Below are 20200 nucleotides of genomic sequence, written 5' to 3'. Positions count from 1 at the left end.
TCTACCTGTGGAAAGACGAACAAAGAGTGGGAAGGACTGCATTTCCCGGATTGAGAGCCAGCTCAGTAGCAGTACAATAGAACCCCAAGTCGATTTCGAAGGTCTTTGACTCCAGTCCCTGGCTCCTGGACAGCCTCTGTGGACCTACCCAAGGTTTAGAGGAACTTACTGACCTGAAGGGAAGGACACAAGCCTACCTGGCTTTGCCACCTACTGATTGTAAAGCAGTAGGTCCTTGAGAAAATATAGGTGGTAGCCAGGTGGAGGTTACGGTGGGCCTTGGAAGTGGCCCAGTGCTGTGCTGGCTTCAGGTATGACCCAGCACAGTCCTAGTGGTGGTGGCCACAGCGGTGCTTGTGTCACCCCACCTCCAGCTCCAGGCTGCTTAGCATAGATTAAGAAAGATTGTGTTTGTTTAGAAGAAAGTAAGAGAAGAGAACAAGAGTCTCTGTCTGGTAATCCAGAGAGTTCTTATGGCTCTAATCAAAGACCACCAAGGCAGTACTTTACTTCTATGAGTTTACAAGAGCCACAGGGTTACTGGGTTTGGGATGCCCCCTAATGCAGACACAGCTTAGATTATGACACCCAAGTCTTTTTGAATACCGGAAAGATTTCCGAAGAAGGACACAAAGAAGGGTACAAAGAAACCCAGGCTGAGAAGACTACAACAAACACCTAACTCTTCAATGCCGAGACACTGATGTATATCTACAAGCATCAACACCATTCAGGAAAACATGACCTCACCAAATGAACAAATAAGGCAACAGGGACCAGTCCTGAAGAAAGAGAGATATGTGACCTTTCAGGCAGATAATTCAAAATAGCTGTTCTGAGAAACTCAAAAGAAATTGAAGATAACATAGGGAAGGAACTCAAAATTCTGTTAGATAAACTTAACAAAGAGATTGAAATAATTAAAAATAATCAAGCAGAAATTCTGGACTTGAAAAATACAATTCACTTATTAAAGAATGCATCAGAGGCATTTAATAGCAGAATTGATCAAGCAGAAGAAAGAATTAGTGAGCTTGAAGACAGACTATTTGAAAATGCACAGTCAGGGGAGACAAAAGAAAAAAGAATAAACAATGAAGCATGCCTACAAGATCTAGAAATAGCCTCAAAAGGGCAAATCTAAGAGATATTGGTCTTAAAGGGGAGGTAGAGAAAGAGATAGGGATGGAAAGTTTATTCAATGGAATAATAACAGAGAACTTCCTAAATTTATAGAAGTAACATCCCATTAGGATATTACCAATAAAATCACAGGGGGTGTACACACATGGTGTGTACCCCCTGTGATATTAGGAGTAACATTCCCCTAGGATATTATTAATAATATCACATGGTGTACAACCCCTGTGACATTAGGAGTAACATTAGGATATTATTAATATCCTAAGGAATATCCTAAGATATTGATATCGAAGTACAAAAAGGTTATAGAACACCAAGCAGATTTAACCCAAGAAGACTACCTCAAGGCATTTAATAATCAAACTCCTGCTTCCTTTTGGCTGGAGCTGCCATCTTCCAGTAATTCACCAAAATGACAAAAACAAAGGGAAAGAAGAGAGGCACCCAATGTATGTTGATCTTTTAGAAAACATAGAGTTGTTCTTTTGGCCATGTAAATGCAAATCTGTAAGGAAGATGATATTGTAGACATCAAGGAAATGGGTACTGTTCAAAAAGGAATGCCCCACAAGTGTTATCATGGCAAAACTGGAAGAGTCTATGATGTTCCCTAGCAAGCTGTTGGCATTGTTGTAAACAAGCAATTTAGGGCAAGATTCTTGCCAAGAGAATTAATATGTGTATTGAGCACATTAAGCACTCTACGAAACGTGATAGCTTCCTGAAACATATGAAGGAAAATTATCAGATAAGGAAGGAAGCCAAAGAGAAAGGTATTTGGTTCAACTGAAGCGCCAGCCTGCTTCACCCAGAGAAGCACACTTTGTGAGAACCAATGGGAAGGAGCCCAAGCTGCTGGAACTTATTCCCTATGAATTCATGGTGTAATAGGTGTTAAAAATAAATAAATAAAAGACCTCTGGACTGTAAAAATGTTTCTCTTCATTGAGCAGAAATTTGGTGTCCCCTTCCCCCAAAAACAAATTTAAAGTAAATTCTAATTGTGTCCTAATTCATTATGTAATGTCTTTACTATTCAAATTTAATGTTCTTCTTGCTGAAAAATGTGAGGTGACTTACTGTGCAAAAAATTACTCAATTCACTAGAAAGTGGCCAGATATTATTTATGAAATATTTGTACTGGTTTGAAGATAGTTCCTGTAAATCATCATGGAAGAAATAAAATAATTTTAAAAAGTACTTGACCTCCCAAAAATCAAGAATAAAGAAGGGATCCCAAAAGCAGCAAGAAAAAAGAAGCAAATGAAATCCAGGGGAGTTCCAGTATGTCTGGCCGCAGACTTTTCAGTGGAAAGCTTACAGGCCAGGAGTGAGTATATGAAATATTGAAAGTGCTGAAGGAAAAAAAAACTTACCCGAGAATAGTATATCCAGTGAAAATATTCTTCAAACATGAAGGAGAAGGAAAGACTTTCCCACAGAAACAAAAGCCAAAAGACTTCCACACCAGACCTGTCCTACAAGGATTGCTAAAGAAAGTTCTTCCATCAGAAAGAAAAGGACGTTAATGAGCCATGAGAAATCATCTGGAGGTACAAAGCTCACTGATGATGATAATTACACAGATTAAAAAAGAAAAAGAATATTATAATGCTGTAACTGTGGCGTGTAAACTATTCTTGATATTTTAAACAGGAAAACAAAAAGACGAACCAGTCAAAATAATAACTACAACAACTTTTCAAGACAGGCAATATAATAAAATATAAGTAGAAATAACAAAAAGTTAAAAATCAGGGGAATGAGGTTAAGGTATAGCATTTTTATTACTTTTCTTTGCATTTGTTTGTTTATGCAAACAGTGTTAAGTTGATATCAGCTTTAAATAATGGCTTATAAGATAGTATTTGCAAGCTTCATCATAACCGCAAGTCAGAAACCATACAGTAGAGGTGAGTGGATCACCTGAGGTCAGGAGTTTGAGACAAGCCTGGCCAACATGGTGAAACCCCATCTTTAATAAAAGTATAAAAATTAGCTGGGCATGGTAATATGGGCCTGTAATCCCAGCTACATGGGAGACACATCCCTTCGTGATTCAAACAAACAAACAAACAAAACTCTCAAAAAACTGAGTATAGAAAGAACATACCTGCTGAGTGCAATGGTTAATACCTGTAATCCCAGGACTTTGGAAGGCCAGGATAGCCAGATTGCTTGAGCCCAGAAGTTCGAGACCAGCTTGAGCAACATGATGAGAGTCTGTCTCTACAAAAAATACAAAAAAAATAACCAGGTGTTATGGCACATGCCTTTGGTCCCAGCTGCTTGGGAGGCTGAGGCTCCAGGAGGATCACCTGAGCCTGGGAGGTTAAGGCTGCAGTGAGCCATGATCACACCACTGCACTCCAGCCTAAGACCCTGTCTGAAAAACACACACACATAAAAAGAAGGAACATACCTCAACATAATAAAAGCAATGTGCAACAGACTCACGGCCAGTATCATATTGAATGGAGAAAACTGGAAGGCTTTCTCAAAGATGTGTAACATGACTAGGATATCCACTGTCACCACTGTTATTCAACATAGTACTCGAAGTCCTAGCTAGAGCAATCAGATAAGAGAAAGAAAGAAAGGGCATCCAAACTGGAAAGGAAGAAGTCAAATTATCCTTGTTTGCAGATATAGTCTTACATTTGGAAAAACCTAAGATTCCACTAAAAAAACTTTTAGAATTGATAAATTCAGTAAAGTTGCAGGATACAAAATCAGCATACAGAAATCAGTAGCATATTTACATGCCAACAGTGAACAATCTGAAAAAGAAATCAAGAAAGTAATCCCATTTATGGCCAGGCACAGTGGCTCATACCTGTAATCCCAGCACTTTGGGAGGCCAAGGCGGGAGGATCATTTGAGGTCAGGAGTTTGAGACCAGCCTGGCCAACATAAGGAAACCCCATCACTACTAAAAATACAAAAATTAGCCGGGCATGGTGGCACACACCTGTAATCGGGGGGCCTGAGGGAGGAGAATTGCTTGATCCCAGGAGGCAGAGGTTGCAGTGAGCCGAGATCACACCACTGCATTCCAGCCTGGGCAACACAGCAAGACTCCATCTCAAAAAAAAAAAGTAATCCCATTTACAATAGCTACAAACAAAATAAAACACCTACCAATTAACCAAAAGAAAGAAAGCTCTCTACAATGAGAACTATAAAATGTTGATGCAAGAAATTGAAGAGGATAGAAAAAAATGGAAAGATATTCCATTTGATGGACTAGAAGAGTCAATATTGTTAAAATGTTCGTACTACCTGTATCAGTCCATTTTCACGCTGCTGATAAAGATATACCCGAGACTGGGAAGAAAAAGAAGTTTAATTGGACTTACAGTTCCCTATGGCTGGAAAGGTCTCAGAATCATGGCGGGAGGTGAAAGGCACTTCTTACATGGCAGCAGAGAGAGAAAAATGAGGAGCAAGCAAAAGCGGAAGCCCCTGATAAACCCATCAGATCTCATGAGACTTATTCACTATCATGAGAATAGCATGGGAAAGACTGGCCCCATGATTCATTGCCTACCTCTGGGATCCTCCCACATGTGGGAATTCTAGGAGATACAATTCAAATTGAGATTTGGGTGGGGACATAGCCAAACCATATCATTCTGCCCCTGGCCCCTCCAAATCTCGTGTCCTCACATTTCAAAACCAATCATGCCTTCCCAACTGTCCCCCCAAATCTTAACTCATTTCAGCATTATCCCAAAAGTCTACAGTCCAAAGTCTCATCTGAGACAAGACAAGTCCCTTCTGCCTATGAGCCTGTAAAATCAAAACTATCTAGTTACTTACTAGATACAACGGGAGTACAGGTATTGGGTAAAAACAGCCACTCCAAGTGGGAGAAATTGTCCAAAACGAAGGGGTTACAGGGCCCATGCAAGCCTGAAATCTAGCAGGGCAGTCAAATTTTGAAGCTCCAGAATAATCTCCTTTGACTCCAGGTCTCACATTCAAGTCTCACTGAATCAAGAAGTAGGTTCCCATGATCTGGGGCAGCTCAGCTCCTGTGGCTTTGCAGGGTACAGCCTCCTTCCTGACTGCTTTTAGGGGCTCACATTGAGCATCTGTGGCTTTTCCAGGCACACAGTGCAGGCTGTCAGTGGTTCTACCATTCTGGAGTTGGACTTATAGTCCCACATGGCTGAGAAGTCCTCAGAATCATGGCAGAAGGTTAAAGGCACTTCTCACATGGCAGGGGCAAGAGAAAAATGAGGAGCAAGCAAAAGCAGAAACCCTTGATAAACCCATCAGATTTGGTGAGACTTATTCACTACCATGAAAATAGCATGGGAAAGACCGGCCCCCATGATTCAACTATCTTTCCTTGGGTCTCTCCCACAACATGTGGGAATTCTTGGGGATACAATTCAAATTGAGATTTTTTGAGATTTTGGTGGGGACATAGCCAATACCCAAAGCAATCTACAGATTTAACACATTCCTTATCAAAATACCAATGACATTTCTCATGGAAATAGAAAAAACAATCCCAAAATTTATATGGAATCACAAAAGACCCATAATAGCCAAAGGCATCCTAAGCAAAAAGAACAAAACTGGAGGAATCACATTACCCGACTTCAAATCATACTAGAGAACTATAGTAGCCAAAATGGCATGGTACTGGCATAAAAACGGACACATAGACCAATGGAACAGAATAAAGAAGCCAGAAATAAATCCACAGATTTACAATGAAATCATTTCCAACAAAGTTCCAAGAACATACAATGGGAGAAGACAGTCTTTTCAATAAATAGGGCTTGGAAAACTGGATATCCATATGCAGAAGAATGAAACTAGACCCCTATCTCTCATCATATACAAAAATCAAATCAAAATGGATTAGAGCCTTAAATCTAACACCTCAAGCTATGAAACTACTACAAGAAACATTGGAGAAATTCTCCAGGACACTGGTCTGGGCAAAGACATCTTGAGAAAGCCCCCACAGGCACAGGCAACCAAAGCAAAGACAAATGAGATCATATCAAGTTAAAAAAAACTTCTGTAGTAAAGGAAACAATCAACAAAGTGAAGAGACAACCCACAGAATGGGAGAAAATATTTGCAAACTAACCATCAACAGGGATTAGTAGCTAGAATATATAAGGAGCTGAAAGCACTCTATAGGAAAAAAATCTAATACACCATTTTTTTTTTTTTTTTTTGAAACTGAATTTCTCTCTTGTCACCCAGGCTGGAGTGCAATGGCACAATCTCAGCTCACTGCAACCTCCACCTTCCAGGTTCAAGCAATTCTCCTGCCTCAGCCTCCCAAGTAGCTGGGATTACAGGTGCCCACCACCACACCCAGCTAATTTTTGTATTTTACGTAGAGACAGGGTTTCACCATGTTGGCCAGGCTGGTCTCGAATGCCTGACCTCAGGTGATCCCCCCGCCTTGGCCTCCCAAAGTGCTGGGATTACAGGTGTGAGCCATCACTCCCGGCCTAACAAACTAATTTTAAAAACGGACCAAAGACTTGAATAGACATTTCTCAAAAGAAAACATACAAATGGCAAGCACATATATGAAAATGTCCTCAGCCGGGCGTGGTGGCTCAAGCCTGTAATCCCAGCACTTTGGGAGACTGAGGCGGGCAGATCACCTGAGATTGGGAGTTCGAGACCAGCCTGACCAACATGAAGAAACCCCATCTCTACTAAAAATACAAAATTAAAAGGGCGTGGTGGTGCATGCCTGTAATTCCAGCTACTTGGGAGGCTGAGGCAGGAGAATCGCTTGAACCCGGGAGGTGGAGGTTGTGGGTGGGCCGAGATCACGCCATTGCACTCCAGCCTGGGCAACAACAGCGAAACTCCGTCTCAAAAAAAAAGAAAATGTCCTCAACATCATTGATCATCAGAGAAATGCAAATCAAAACTATGAAGAGATATCATTTTACCCTAGTTAAAATGGCTTTTATCCAAAAGACTGCAATAAATGCTGGTGAGGATGTAGAGAAAAGGGAATTCTTGTACACTGTTGGGGGTTGTAAACTAGTACAACCACTATGGAGAACAGTTTGGAGGTTCCTCAAAAAACTAAAAATAAAACTACCATATCATCCAACAATCCCAATTCGAGGTATATACTTAAAAGAGAGGAAATCTGTATGTTAAAGAGGTATCAGCAGTCCCATATTTATTGCAGCACTATTCACAATAGCCAAGATTTGAAAGCCACGTAAGTGTATATCAGCAGATAAATGGATAAAGAAAATGTGGTACTCATACACAATGGAGTACTATTCAGCCACAAAAAAGAAAAAAGATCCTGTCATGTGCAACAACATGGATGGAATTCCAGGCACAGAAAGACAAATGTCACATGTTCTCACTTATCTATGGAAGCTAAAAGTCAAAACAATTGAATTCATGAAGGTAGACAGTAGAAGGATAATTACCAGAGGTTGGAAAGGATAGTAGGGGGAAGTGGGGATGGTTAATGGGTACAAAAAATAGTTAGAAAGAATGAGTAAGACCTAGTATTTGATAGCACAACAGGATGAGTATAGTAAAAAAAAATTTAATTGTACATTTTAATATAATTAAGAGAGTATAATCAGACTGACACACAAAGAATAAATGCTTGAGGTGATGGATACCCCATTTATCTTGATGTGATTATTTCATATTGCAAGCCTGTATTGAAACACCTCATATAACTCATAAATATTAATATCTACTATGTACCCACAAAAATTAAAAATAATAATTTTGTTTTAGAAAAAGAGGGATTAAAGAGTTAAATGTAAGACCTCAAACTATAAAAATCCTAGAAGAAAACCTAGGAAATACCCTCCTAAACATCGGCCTAGACAAACAATTTATAACTAAGTCCTCAAAAGCAATTGCAACAAAAACAAAAATTGACAAGTGGGACCTAATTAAATTTAAGAGCTTCTGCACAGCAAAAGAAACTACCAATAGAGTAAACAGACAACCTACAGAATGGGAGAAAATATTCACAAACTATGCATCCAACAAAGGACTAATATCCAGATTCTATAGGGAACTTAAAGCAACAAGAATAAAACAAATAACTGCATTAAAAAGTGAGCAAGGGACATGAACAAACACTTCTCAAAAGAAGATATACAAGGGGCCAAGAAACACGTGAAAAAATGCTCAACATCACTAATCACTGGAGAAATGCAAATCAAAATCATAATGAGATACTGTCTCACACCGGTCAGAATGGCTATTATTAAAAAGTTAAAAAAAAAAAAAAGAAAAAACAGACGGCAAGGATAAAGAGAAAAGGGGATGCTTATACACTGTTGGTGGGAATGTAAATTAGCTCAGCCACTGTTGCAAGCAGTTTGGAGATTTTGCAAAGAACTGAAAATGTAATTACAATTCAACACAGCGATCCCATGATTGGCTATATACACAAAGGACAGGAAATCATTCTACCAAAAGGACATCACAGCACTATTCACCATAGCAAAGACATGGAATCCACCCAGGTGCCTATCAATGGTGGATTGCATAAAGCAAATGTGGTACATACACGTTATGGAATACTATGCAGCCATAAAACAGAACAAAATTATATCTTTTGCAGTCACTTGGATGCAACTAGAGGCTATTACCCTAAGCGAATTAATGCAGAAACAGAAAGCCAAATATTGCATGTTCTCACTGATAAGTGAGAGCTAAACCTTGAGTATACATGGACACACAGATGGCAATAATAAACACTGGGGACTCCAGGAAGAGGCAGGGATGGATGGGGACAAGGTCTCAAAAACTTCCTATTGGGTATTTATGTTCACAATCTGGGTGATGGGATCAGTAGAAGCCAAAACCTCAGCATTATGCAATATACCCTTGTATCACATCTGCACATGTACCCCTGAATCTAAAATTAAAGGATAAATTTTAAAAATAATAAATGAATGGCTTAACACTAAAACACAAACTAATCTGAACTATTCTAATGATTGACAGTAAAAGCACTACTGAAAAGAAAAGGATACCAATTGACATCTAATTCAAGTGCTTCTGATACAGCTGCCATGCCTGGTTTTGTGTATCTCAGAGACTAAAAACAGAGAAACATGGGCTTAGAGTCTGATTTAGCCTACAATTGAGAAGAAAAGCTAGAATTTGGGGCAAAGAACTAAGAAGAAATGCCATGCAAGAATTTTTAGGAAGTTCCAGGAGCTGTCATCCAAAGAGTGTGCAGCTAGGAAGCTGCCACTAATTCACCTGCCCGTGGACACTGACCCTACACACTAGACTCTGCGCTGTTAGCCCTGTGAATAGTTTCTTTTCTTTTCTTTTTTTTCCTTTGAGAAAGAGTCTTGCTATGTCAGCCAGGCTGGAGTGCAGTTGTGCCGTCTTGGCTCACTGCAACCTCCGCCTCCTGGGTTCAAGCAATTCTCTGCCTCAGCCTCCCAAATAGCTGGGATTACAGGTGCCCACCACCGCACCCGGCTAATTTTTGCATTTTTAGTAGAGACGGAGTTTCACCATCTTGGCCAGGCTGGTTTTGAACTCCTGACCTTGTGATCCACCCACCTCAGCCTCCCAAAGTGCTGGGATTACAGGTGTGACACACCGCGCCGGGCCAGTGAATAATTTCTTAATGATGCCTCAATCTTTGCGTTATTGCTCAAGAGTTAAAGCTGCAAGTGGTAGCATCTGATTGGCTGAGCTCAGCCCCCAAGCTCCTCATGCTAACTCCTTAGGGATGGTGAAATGGGTACCCTCCCCTTAAAATTCTGTAGTGAGAGGGAGACCTTTTCCCACCAAGATTTATGCAATAGAAGACTCACCCAACAGAGAAATGAAGTTTGAATGCTCAGTAGCCAAGGAAACTAACAAACATCCACCATAGTGAAATATGAAATTGAAGCATCAGAAACAAAACTGAGTATGAGCTAAAACCCAAAATGCCTAGAACTGCTTTTCAGGTTGAAATGGCCTAGGAAATTTAGGGACACTTCACTGATTTAGGTAGGAACACTTTCGAATTTGTTTACATTTCAGCTGAGCAGGGCAGGACTGGGAAATACCTTATGGGGGATACTTCCATGAAAAAAGTCATATTTCATGTAAGGAGCCTAGGAAAAGCAGAAGCAACTCTGAGGACTCAGGAGCTGGCTGGGAGCAGCAGCCAGGCAGCTGGGCACATGGGCACAGTATAGTTGGGACTCTGGGTCCACCTGCTGGTGCAGTTTTTCTTCAACTTTTCTTTCCCTGGGCGTTTCACTGGATGGTTCACATTTCCCAGCAGTGTGGCAATGAGCAAAAATGGGCCCAGATACAAAGTCTAATGTGAGTTCCCTGCATGACAGTGAAAGAGTGGGTGATTAATCAAGAAGACAGTTCTTCATGGGTCGGGATGGGGACCTGCCAGCTCCGGGAGTGCTTTTCATTTAGGGACACACAAAACACTTCAGTACTGAGGTACAGAATTTCTGTGATTCTGAGACTGGATGCCCAATTGACACCAGAGCTCTTAGGGGTCTCCACCTCATCCTTAGGGCCAAGATAGCAGACAGACACCTGCTAGAGCTGTGGCCCTGTGAAGCCCCTCTTGGTTCATGCGTCATCCTTCTTCCCTCTTTCCCACAACCCTCTTCTACGGACTATATCAGCAGAGAGGCTGCCTGAGCAGCTCTGCTCTCATTGCTGTGTCTCTTATGGCCTTTGACCATGGCTTCTCTCTTGCCCAACACTTGTACGTACCACCTGATTGGCTGCATTTAATCACTGCTTCCTAGGTTTCTCATACTTTCCTTCTCCAATTTAAAGGTCCAGCACTTTTTTCCACCTGCCCCTTTTGGTTTCATGTTAGGGTTTCCTGTGACTGTGCCCCACAACTTAGAGATGTACCCAGGATGACATCAAACAAGTTGAGGTTATTGCTTGGAGACTGACTTACTGCTAAACAATGTCAATAAATGTCTCTGGGGTTGCTACCCACAGATGTCCTTGGCTGTCAGTATCATGGAATCTCTTCATCATGGCAGTGATGCTGTGGGCAAGGCCCCTGGATCTCACCACCTTTATTCAAGAGACAAGCTGAACCCAGCCAACTTTCTTAGAAATGTAATTTAGCAGTGTTTTTTCTTTTTTAAATAGATTTAATTAAATTCAGTAAAATGTATGTATCTTAAGTGTAAAGCTCAGAGAATTTTTATGGACATGTGTCCCCATATAACCATCACCCAAATCCATGTATACATGTAAATGAAGTTTGAGAGTGTGAGTCAATTAGAGCTAATTTCTACATTAGGGGGAAAACACCTAAGACAGTGATTCTGAAACTTTCGTATGCTTCTGGATCACCTAGAGGGCTTATTAAAACACAGATTGTTATTCCCAGGTAATATTTATGCTGCTTGTTCAGGGACCACCTTAGGGAATCCCAGGGCTCAGGACTGCTAGTAAGCTCTAAACCGTCTCCAATTCATAGTCCTACAAAGAAGGAAACCCCATTAGCAAAATAGTTTTAGTTATTAATTTTTCTTTTTAAAATATACAATGTGTCATGAATTTGTGTGTCATCCTTCCATAGGGGTCACGCTAATCTTCTTTGTATTGTTCCAATTTTTTAGTATATGTGCTGTCCAAGAGAACACAATTTTAGTAAAACTGAATTGGCCATATACTTAACTGAGGATCTTTAAAGGCTAGCCTTCTATTTTCTGACCCAGAATTTTCTGAGTGCGTCTTGGTTGCCAGCAAAGGAGTCAACAAAGTTATAAGCATAGATTGCATCAGAACAATGCCCTTTTGAGACTACTTTCCAATGAATTAATCAGCGCTGAGTATGTGAAGAGCTTGAAAGGATCAATATGCTTTTAAAGACTGGAAGACTCATCATACCCTTTTTACAGTCAGAGCAGGGGTATTGGTAAATTGCTCTGAGATCCTCAGAGGGAGATTAACCAGCCAGCACTTATTGTTAGGGCATTTAAAGCATTTTTAAAAAGTAATACATTTAATAAATGTAAAACTAACCACCTAAAATATGTACTTTTTTGTTTTATATTCATTCTGTGGGCATAGAAAACTTCATAATTTTCCAGATTTTCCTATTATGATCGTATATTGCTCTTATAGTCAGAAAAAAAAAAAAAACCCAAAACAAAAAAAAATAATCCAGGGTGACTCACCCCTCTTGCTGCCTCTATTTTGTTAAACAAGCTGTATTTAATTAAGGTTTTTCATATTGCAAGATATTTACTCTTTTTTTTTTTTTTTTGAGACCGAGTCTCACTCTATCACCCAGTCTGGAGTGCAATGGCGTGATCTCAGTTCACTGCAACCTCCTTCTCCCAGGTTCAAGCAATTCTCCCGCCTCAGCCTTTGAGTAGCTGAGATTATAGGTGCCTGCCGCCACGCCCGGCTAAGTTTTGTATTTTTAGAGACAGGGTTTCACCATGTTGGCCAGGCTGGTCTCGAACTCCTGACCTCAGGTGATCTTTGCACCTCGGCCTCTCAAAATGCTGGGATTACCGGCATAAGCCACTGCGCACAGCCTGATACTTACTTTTTTTCCCCCTACAAACACACATGTATATCAAAGTATCCATGGGCTGTTTTTCACTGCTATTTAAATCAACAATATAGAAGAAATAGATTTTTTTTAAACAATAGCCTTTTAATATACTATCTTCTTATATGTATATTTTTTCTTTTTAAAAAGGTAGCATTAGAGGTGGGGCAGCTTTTGAGAACAAAGTTCTTTTTTTAAAGAAAAATTAAGCCACTTTCACTGTGGAGTAAATAAACAGAGGAATTCAGATCCCCCTGATTTGTTTTAATTCCTTTGTGTTTACTTAGTGTGGGCTCATCTAGGCAGTGGTTGTTCTATGAGCAAATAGTCTGGCAACACCTTCTTTAGAAAGAAAATGCACTTGCAGATGGATTTGCACCATCTACTCTGTCTCCTATGCCTCCAAGGCTGACGGCAAGTGACCAGAATGAAAAACGATGACCCAGTGGTTTCACAAGTCTTCATCTTACACAGGGGCAGGACCACAGCTTCTTCCGCATCCTTCCATGGCTATGGCCACAGGCATCAGCAATACAGAAAGTAGACTCAACTTTGACCACGTGGGCACAATCCTGAAAGTGAGACCAGTTGGGAACAATCTGTCCCAGGAGGCAGTCATGCCTCTTTCCATTCCCATGGACTTTTAGGGCCAAAGCCAACAGGCAGCTGCTTCTACTTTTTACAAACTGCAATTCATTGGTCTAGTGTTTGGTTATGCTCCTTTAAACCTAAACAAAAATCTCAAAAAAGAGTCATGCATTTTTAGAATATGAAATGAAACAGAGCAGGCCTGAATGATCCACCTATCTTCCATTTAGAATTCCTTGTTCATGTGTCCCTGAAATGACATTTACCTGGCTCCTCTTGGGACCAGGGATTGCGGCCCTCCATCACCAGGCAGCTGGCGCTGGGAAAGAGCATGTCCTCCCACTGGGCCAGAGTCTGCACCAGGCCCTTCCTCGCAGGGCTTCAGGAGCAAGTCAGAAGAAGTCCCATCTCTCTTCTACAGGACGGCACTTCTGGTATCTGAAGACTGTTATTTCATCTGCTTTGCATCTTGTGTTATTCAGAACAAGCCTTTTAAAGGCTCTCAACTGTTCTTCAAAGTACATGGTTGTCTCTCTTCTCACCCTCCTCCAGGGCTTTCCAGCCCCTCAAAGTGCTGAGTACATACTCTATTTTGATGGGTGCTGAGGAGAGAACTCAAAAATTATAATCTTCCATAATCAAGACACACTACTTCTAGCAATAGAGTCTCATCTTTGCAAGTTTTATAATAGCCTTGCCATTTTAACAGCTCAAAATGGACTTGACATCAGCTAATCTCATGTCAACTTCCTAACTCAGGGTCTTTTAAAATTTTTTAATTTTTTCATATTTTCTTTTTTCAAAGCAAGATACGGAGTAGGAAGACTTAGAGTCTTTAATCCATGAACTTCTGTTAAACTGTCTTATTTCCAGGTATTTGAGCCTGAATATGAGACTTTATATTTGCCTGGTTAAATAGTGAAAAAAAAAAACAAAAAAAAACTGCTTCTCAGGGAAGTTAGGCATTTCATGCAGTAACTGAGTAACTGAGGTTTTAGCATATCATTCCTTGATAGCATATCAACACCTTTTCCATCTCAACTCTATCATTCAAAAATTATGAGCACGGGCCAGGCACGGTAGCTCATGTCTGTAATCCCAGCACTTTGGGAGGCCGAGGTGGGCAGATCACCTGAGGTCTGGAGTTCGAGACCAGCCTGACCAACATGGAGAAACCCCATCTCTACCAAAAATACAAAATTAGCCAGGCGTGGTGGCACATGCCTGTAATCCCAACTACTTGGGAGGCTGAGGCAGGAGAATCTCTTGAACCCGGGAGGCAGAGGTTGCAGTGAGCCAAGATTGCGCCATTGCACTCCAGCCTGGCTACAAGAGTGAAACTCTGTCTCAAAAAAAAAAAAAAAAAAAAGCATGAAAATAAAACAAAAATAAAAAAAAATACTTGCATGTGTCAGGCATTGTTTAAGTGCTTTTTGTAAATTAACTCATGTAATCCTCATAACAACTTTATGGGACAGGTCTTATTATCAACAATATTTTAAGCTTGAAGAAGCTGAGACACACAGAAGCTAATTACATGCCCAAAGTCACACAGGTAATATAATAAATGACAGAGCTAGGATTCAAACACAGCAGTCTGACTCCAGAAGAGGTGTGCTTAAGGACTATGCCTCTCAAAGCAACCCTTCTAGTTTTTTGTTATCTATAGATTTGATTAAGTGTCTTTTATTTTATTTATTTATTTGTTTGTTTGTTTATTTATTTATTTATTTGAGACAGGGCCTCACTCTGTAGCCCAGGCTGCAGTGCAGTGGCATGGTCTCTGCTCACTGCAGTCTCAACCTCCTGTGCTCAAGCAATCCTCCCACCTCAGCCTCCTGAGTAGCTGGGACCACAGACGTATGCCACTATGCCCCCAGCAAATTTTTAAAGTTTTTGTAGAGATGGGGTTTCACTATGTTGCCCAAGCTGGTCTCAAACTCCCGGGCTCAAGTGATCCACCTGCCTCAGCATCCCAAAGTGCTGGGATTAAAGGTGTGAGCCATTATGCCCAGCCTAAAATGTCTTTTATTTTTAAGAGGATACTAGTTTATTTATTCAGTACTTGCTGATTCCCAGACCTTATGCTTGGCACTGGGTACATGACACACAGAACAGATGTGGGGAAGATTGGGCACAGGGTGATTTCAATTGTAACTGAGAGAAATATGACTCAAACTAGAGTAAGCCAAAAAGTGGAGTTATTGGCTCATATGTCCAAATTATTAGAGGAATAGAGTTTGGTTTAGAGGCAATGGAATCTAGAGACAAAGATGCTGTGGTAAGGGGGATGGGTGAAATTTGTTACCAGTACAAGATGAGGAAAAGCCTGATTTTCATAAAATCATAAAATCAGCTAAAGAGCCAGGCTCACCAGGAGCAAGAACCAGGGCAGCTTTAGGGATCCAAGGAGCATGAGATTCACTCAAGTAATCTTTGCTAGACTGAATCAACACTAATAATTTTTTTTCTCTCCTTGTGTTCTTTTTTTTTTTTTTTTTTTTTTTTTTTTGAGATGGCGTCTAGCTCTGTCGCCCAGGCTGGAGTGCAATGGCCGGATCTCAGCTCACTGCAAGCTCCGCCTCCCAGGTTCACGCCATTCTCCTGCCTCAGCCTCCCGAGTAGCTGGGACTACAGACGCCCGCCACCTCGCCCGGCTAGTTTTTTTGTATTTTTTAGTAGAGACGGGGTTTCACCGTGTTAGCCAGGATGGACTTGATCTCCTGACCTCGTGATCCGCCCGTCTCGGCCTCCCAAAGTGCTGGGATTACAGGCTTGAGCCACTGCACCCGGCCTTCCTTGTGTTCTTTCACTGAAGATTAATGAGGCATCTCTGCACACTAGTAGAATGGCTAAAATTAAAATGACTGACCATACCAAGTGTTGATGAGCATGTGGAGGAACAGGAACTCTCATATACCATTGGTAGAAATGTAAAATAGCACACAACCTTTTCGCAAAACAGTTTGTTTCTTAAGAAGTTAGACATGCATTTATTATCTGACCCAACCATTCAACTACTAGGTATTTATGTAAGAGAAATGGAAACATATGTGCATAGTAAGACTTGAATATGAATGTTCATAGTATTTTGCTCATGATATCCCCAAACTGGAAACAATCCAAATACTCATCAGAAAGTGAATGGATAAACTACTATATCTATGCAATAAATTACTACTCAGCAATAAAAAAGCATGAAGTACTGATGTACACAATGACGTGGATGAATGTCAAAATAATTATGCTGAATAAAAGAAGCTAGACCAAAAAGATTGCATACTGTATGATTTCATGTATATCAAATTCCAAAAAATGCAGACTAATCTATAGTGACAGAAGGGAGATCAGTGGTTTTCCGGGGATGGGGAGTGCTGGAGGAAAAAAAATACAAATTAACACAAAGAATACTTTCTGGGGCCGGGCGTGGTGGCCCACGCCTGTAATCCCAGCATTTTGGGAAGCCAAGGCAGGTGGATCACTTGAGGTCACGAGTTCAAGACCAGCCTGGCCAACATGGTGAAACCCTGTCTCTACTAAAAGTATAAAAATTAGCGGAGCATGCTGGCATGCGCCTGTAGTCCAAGCTATTTAGGAGGTTGAGGCACGAGAATCACTGGAACCCAGGAGGCAGAAGTTGCAGTGAGCTGAGATCGTGCCACTGCACTCCAGCCTGGGCAACAGAGCGAGACTCCATCTCAAAAAAGAAAAAAAAAAGGAAACCTTTTTGGAGTGATGAATGTGTTTATTATCTTGATTATGGTGATGGTTTCACAGGTATACACATATGTCTAAGTGTATCAAATTCTACACTTAAAATATGCATAGTCAACCAGGTGTCAATTATATCTCAAAAAAAAAAACTGCTAAAAAGGTTTTTAATAAGCTGTTTAAAATGTTTTCTAGTCTCCATTACAGAACTGGAAAAGAGATGACCATCCCTCTCCTCTTTCAGTCACCACCCAGTCTTAAGATAATACTTTCTTGGAAATCATATTATAGTGCGCTCATGTGCAGTGTCCACTTCATGGTTTACATTATACAGAAATAGTTTGCTTTTCTATTGAAATAATTATTAAACATGTGCTAATTTCTTAATGAGCCTTTGGTAAATTAGTCTTTGAAGGTGTTGACTTTGGTGGATTTAAAATGCCTTTGGGGAATACAATATTTGATTAATGGTTTCATACAGCCCAATGCATTTTTACATGGGAAACTGGTAAATCAGTAAATTCACTAGAACTTTTATGTTTGTAAAGGATTTTTACATTTGTAGGAACATTAAAAATCATTAGGAAACATTAGAAATCATCTACTTCAACTGTGACATTTAGGCTACAGTTATTTGACTAGGTTTTTTTTTTTTTTTAAATTTATGATATAATGAATTTTAAAAGGATCTTGCTGGGCAATGACACACACCCTAGAAATAAATAATAACAATCTTGTCAGACCTTAAAATTTGTTTGAATGGTTTCTGCTTCTACAATCTCTGATTTCTTCGGTGTAGAGACCTTGCTTTTTCACAGGTAAAAAAGGATGGGAAAGACATGGTTGTCACTTGCCTGATGGTGCCTTTCTGAATTCAGCTGGATTTTCCTTTTCTTTTCTTTCTTTCTCTCTTTAATTTCTTTTCTTTTCAACATGGGAAACCTTTACTTTTAAAACTTTCTGGGTGATTTTTAAAAATACTTAATTGACAAAGATTGTATATATTCAAGGTGTACAATATGCATGGTGTAAGGATTGCCACAATCAAATTAATTAACATATCCACCACCACCCATGCTGTACCTTAGATACCCAAAACTTCTTCATCTTATAACTGAAAGTTTGTACCCTTTGATCAACAGTTGTTTCTTCACCAAGTTCTGGAGAAGGATTTTGTAAACATGGTGGCCTCGGGGAGGCTCCCATATTCTTTTTGTATCGATGAGCCATTAGGTAGAGTAATCTTGTTGGTATGATCCTAGCCTTTGGTCTGTTTTTTAACTGGTAAGGAACAACAACAAACATATAACCATGAGAAATTTCCAACAATTAGGTAAACATTATTTCAATAGCAGTAGTTGTCAAAAGTATTTTTTTTTTTTTGAGACGAAGTCTCACTCGTGTCCCCCAGTCGGGAGTGCAGTGGCGCAATCTCGGCTCACTGCAACCTCTGCCTCCTGGGTTCAAGCAATTCTCCTGCCTCGGCCTCCCAAGTAGCTGGGATTACAGGTGTGTACCACCACACCCAGCTAATTTTTTGTATTTTAAGTAGAGATGGGGTTTCACCATGTTGACCAGGCTGGTCTCGAACTCCTGACCTCAGGTGATCCACCCGCCTCGGCCTCCCAAAGTGCTGGGATTACAGGCGTGAGCCACCGAGCCCGGTGTCAAAAGTATTTTAAATAGTCTAAAAATTAAGACGTCTAGTTCATTTCAATAGCAATTTGCGCACATGTTCAATTTATTTTTCAATCACATTTTGGGACAACTGGCTAACCTTTTGCAATAAAATACAAAATAAAATAATGTGAGAGTTCTAAAGCATACCTCATATAAAAATTTATTTTAGATATATGGAAAGTTTAAAAACTATAAGAGTACTAGACTAAGATATATATGAATGTGGATTATATTCTTTTATGGCAAAGACTCAACACATATCCCATATGCCCTGTGAGAACAGCTCTTTCTGTACATGCCCTCGTCAAGATAAGCCCCTCGTATCTTGTGACTTCCATACTCCCTGGCCACAGTTCATTTGTTGGGAGAGGGCAGAGATGGGAACTTGATCCCTGGACCAGCCAATCTATTAGATGAACTGTGTGAATCAGCTTCTGTTTCCCACAAATTGAAATTGGGGCACAGAGATACCAGTCTACTTGTCAGTAGTTTTGGAACTGAGGTGGCCACATCAGTGATGTGTATAGATAAACAACTTATCAAAGAGGAGGAAAGGAGAATGAAGCAGTTGCTTAGAGAGAAGCAGAGAGAAGAGAGAAGGCAAGCTTAGAGAAATGGATAAGGATGTTTTGGTTCTGGATAAGGTTTCAATTCCTGGTTCCCAATATCTCATGAAGCCTGGCTAAATCTTCTACATCTGGGTTCCAGTTCAAATCCCCTGTATTACAATGAATTTCCCTTTAATTAAGCCTTCTTCTATTGCTTGCAAACAAAAAAGCCTAGACTGAAGCAATAATCTTGGCAAAATACCAAGTATGATATTAAACATAGAACCTGTAAAGAAAATGTTTTTAAAAAATCTGTTCTTATAAAAATTAAAAATGTCTTTATCTAAAAAAATCATAAACAGCACTAAACTGAAAGAACAACTGGGGACAGAGAACTATACATATATGAAAAACAGCAACATTTTAAATATCATTGAAAATTCATACAAAAAGGTAAATATTCTAATAGAAAAATCATCCAATGTCTTAAATAGGCCATTCCCAATAGAAGAAATACAAATGACCAATTTATATATAAAATGTTTGGATGGAAAATAAACAACAAAGAAATATTAGTTTTGGTCAAGCAGATAGGCAAAGTCTTCTACCTGCTCTCCTACTTCGAATATTTTTAAAAATGTATTTTAAAAATATTAAATACTTCAGGAACTTGCATGTCATTCTTGCACAGGATCATGCTACTTTTCTCTATATAGTTCCAACTTTAGTGTATGCACTGGCAGAGCCAGCACATCCTACTTCCAATTTTACTTTCACTATACAGTCATGCTCTGCATAACAATGTGTCAATCAATGACAGGCCACATACACTACAGTGGTCTTGTAAGATTATAATACTGTATTTTTACGGTAGCTTTTCTGTGTTTAAATACACAAATACCATTGTGTTACAATTGCCTACAGTATTCAGTCCAACAGCATGATGTACAGGTTTGTAGCCTAGGAGCAATAGAC

General features: G+C 40.0%; 2 non-coding genes across 2 annotated transcripts; both read right to left on the bottom strand.

Annotated features, from left to right (window-relative positions):
- Nucleotides 1–11669: 11669 nt before the first annotated feature.
- LOC116269382 lies at nt 11670–11778 on the bottom strand. Its single transcript, XR_004176842.1, has one exon. It is a non-coding gene; the product is annotated as a U6 spliceosomal RNA (small nuclear RNA).
- An 8093-nt stretch (nt 11779–19871) lies between these two features.
- LOC116269257 lies at nt 19872–19977 on the bottom strand. The gene has a single exon (XR_004176740.1). It is a non-coding gene; the product is annotated as a U6 spliceosomal RNA (small nuclear RNA).
- Between the last annotated feature and the right edge of the window lie 223 nt (nt 19978–20200).

The sequence above is a fragment of the Papio anubis genome, chromosome 10 (assembly GCF_008728515.1).
Source record: "Papio anubis isolate 15944 chromosome 10, Panubis1.0, whole genome shotgun sequence".
Taxonomy (NCBI): Eukaryota; Metazoa; Chordata; class Mammalia; order Primates; family Cercopithecidae; genus Papio; species Papio anubis.
Note: the sequence above shows the minus strand (reverse complement) of the source record. Positions and strands in the feature narration are given on the sequence as shown.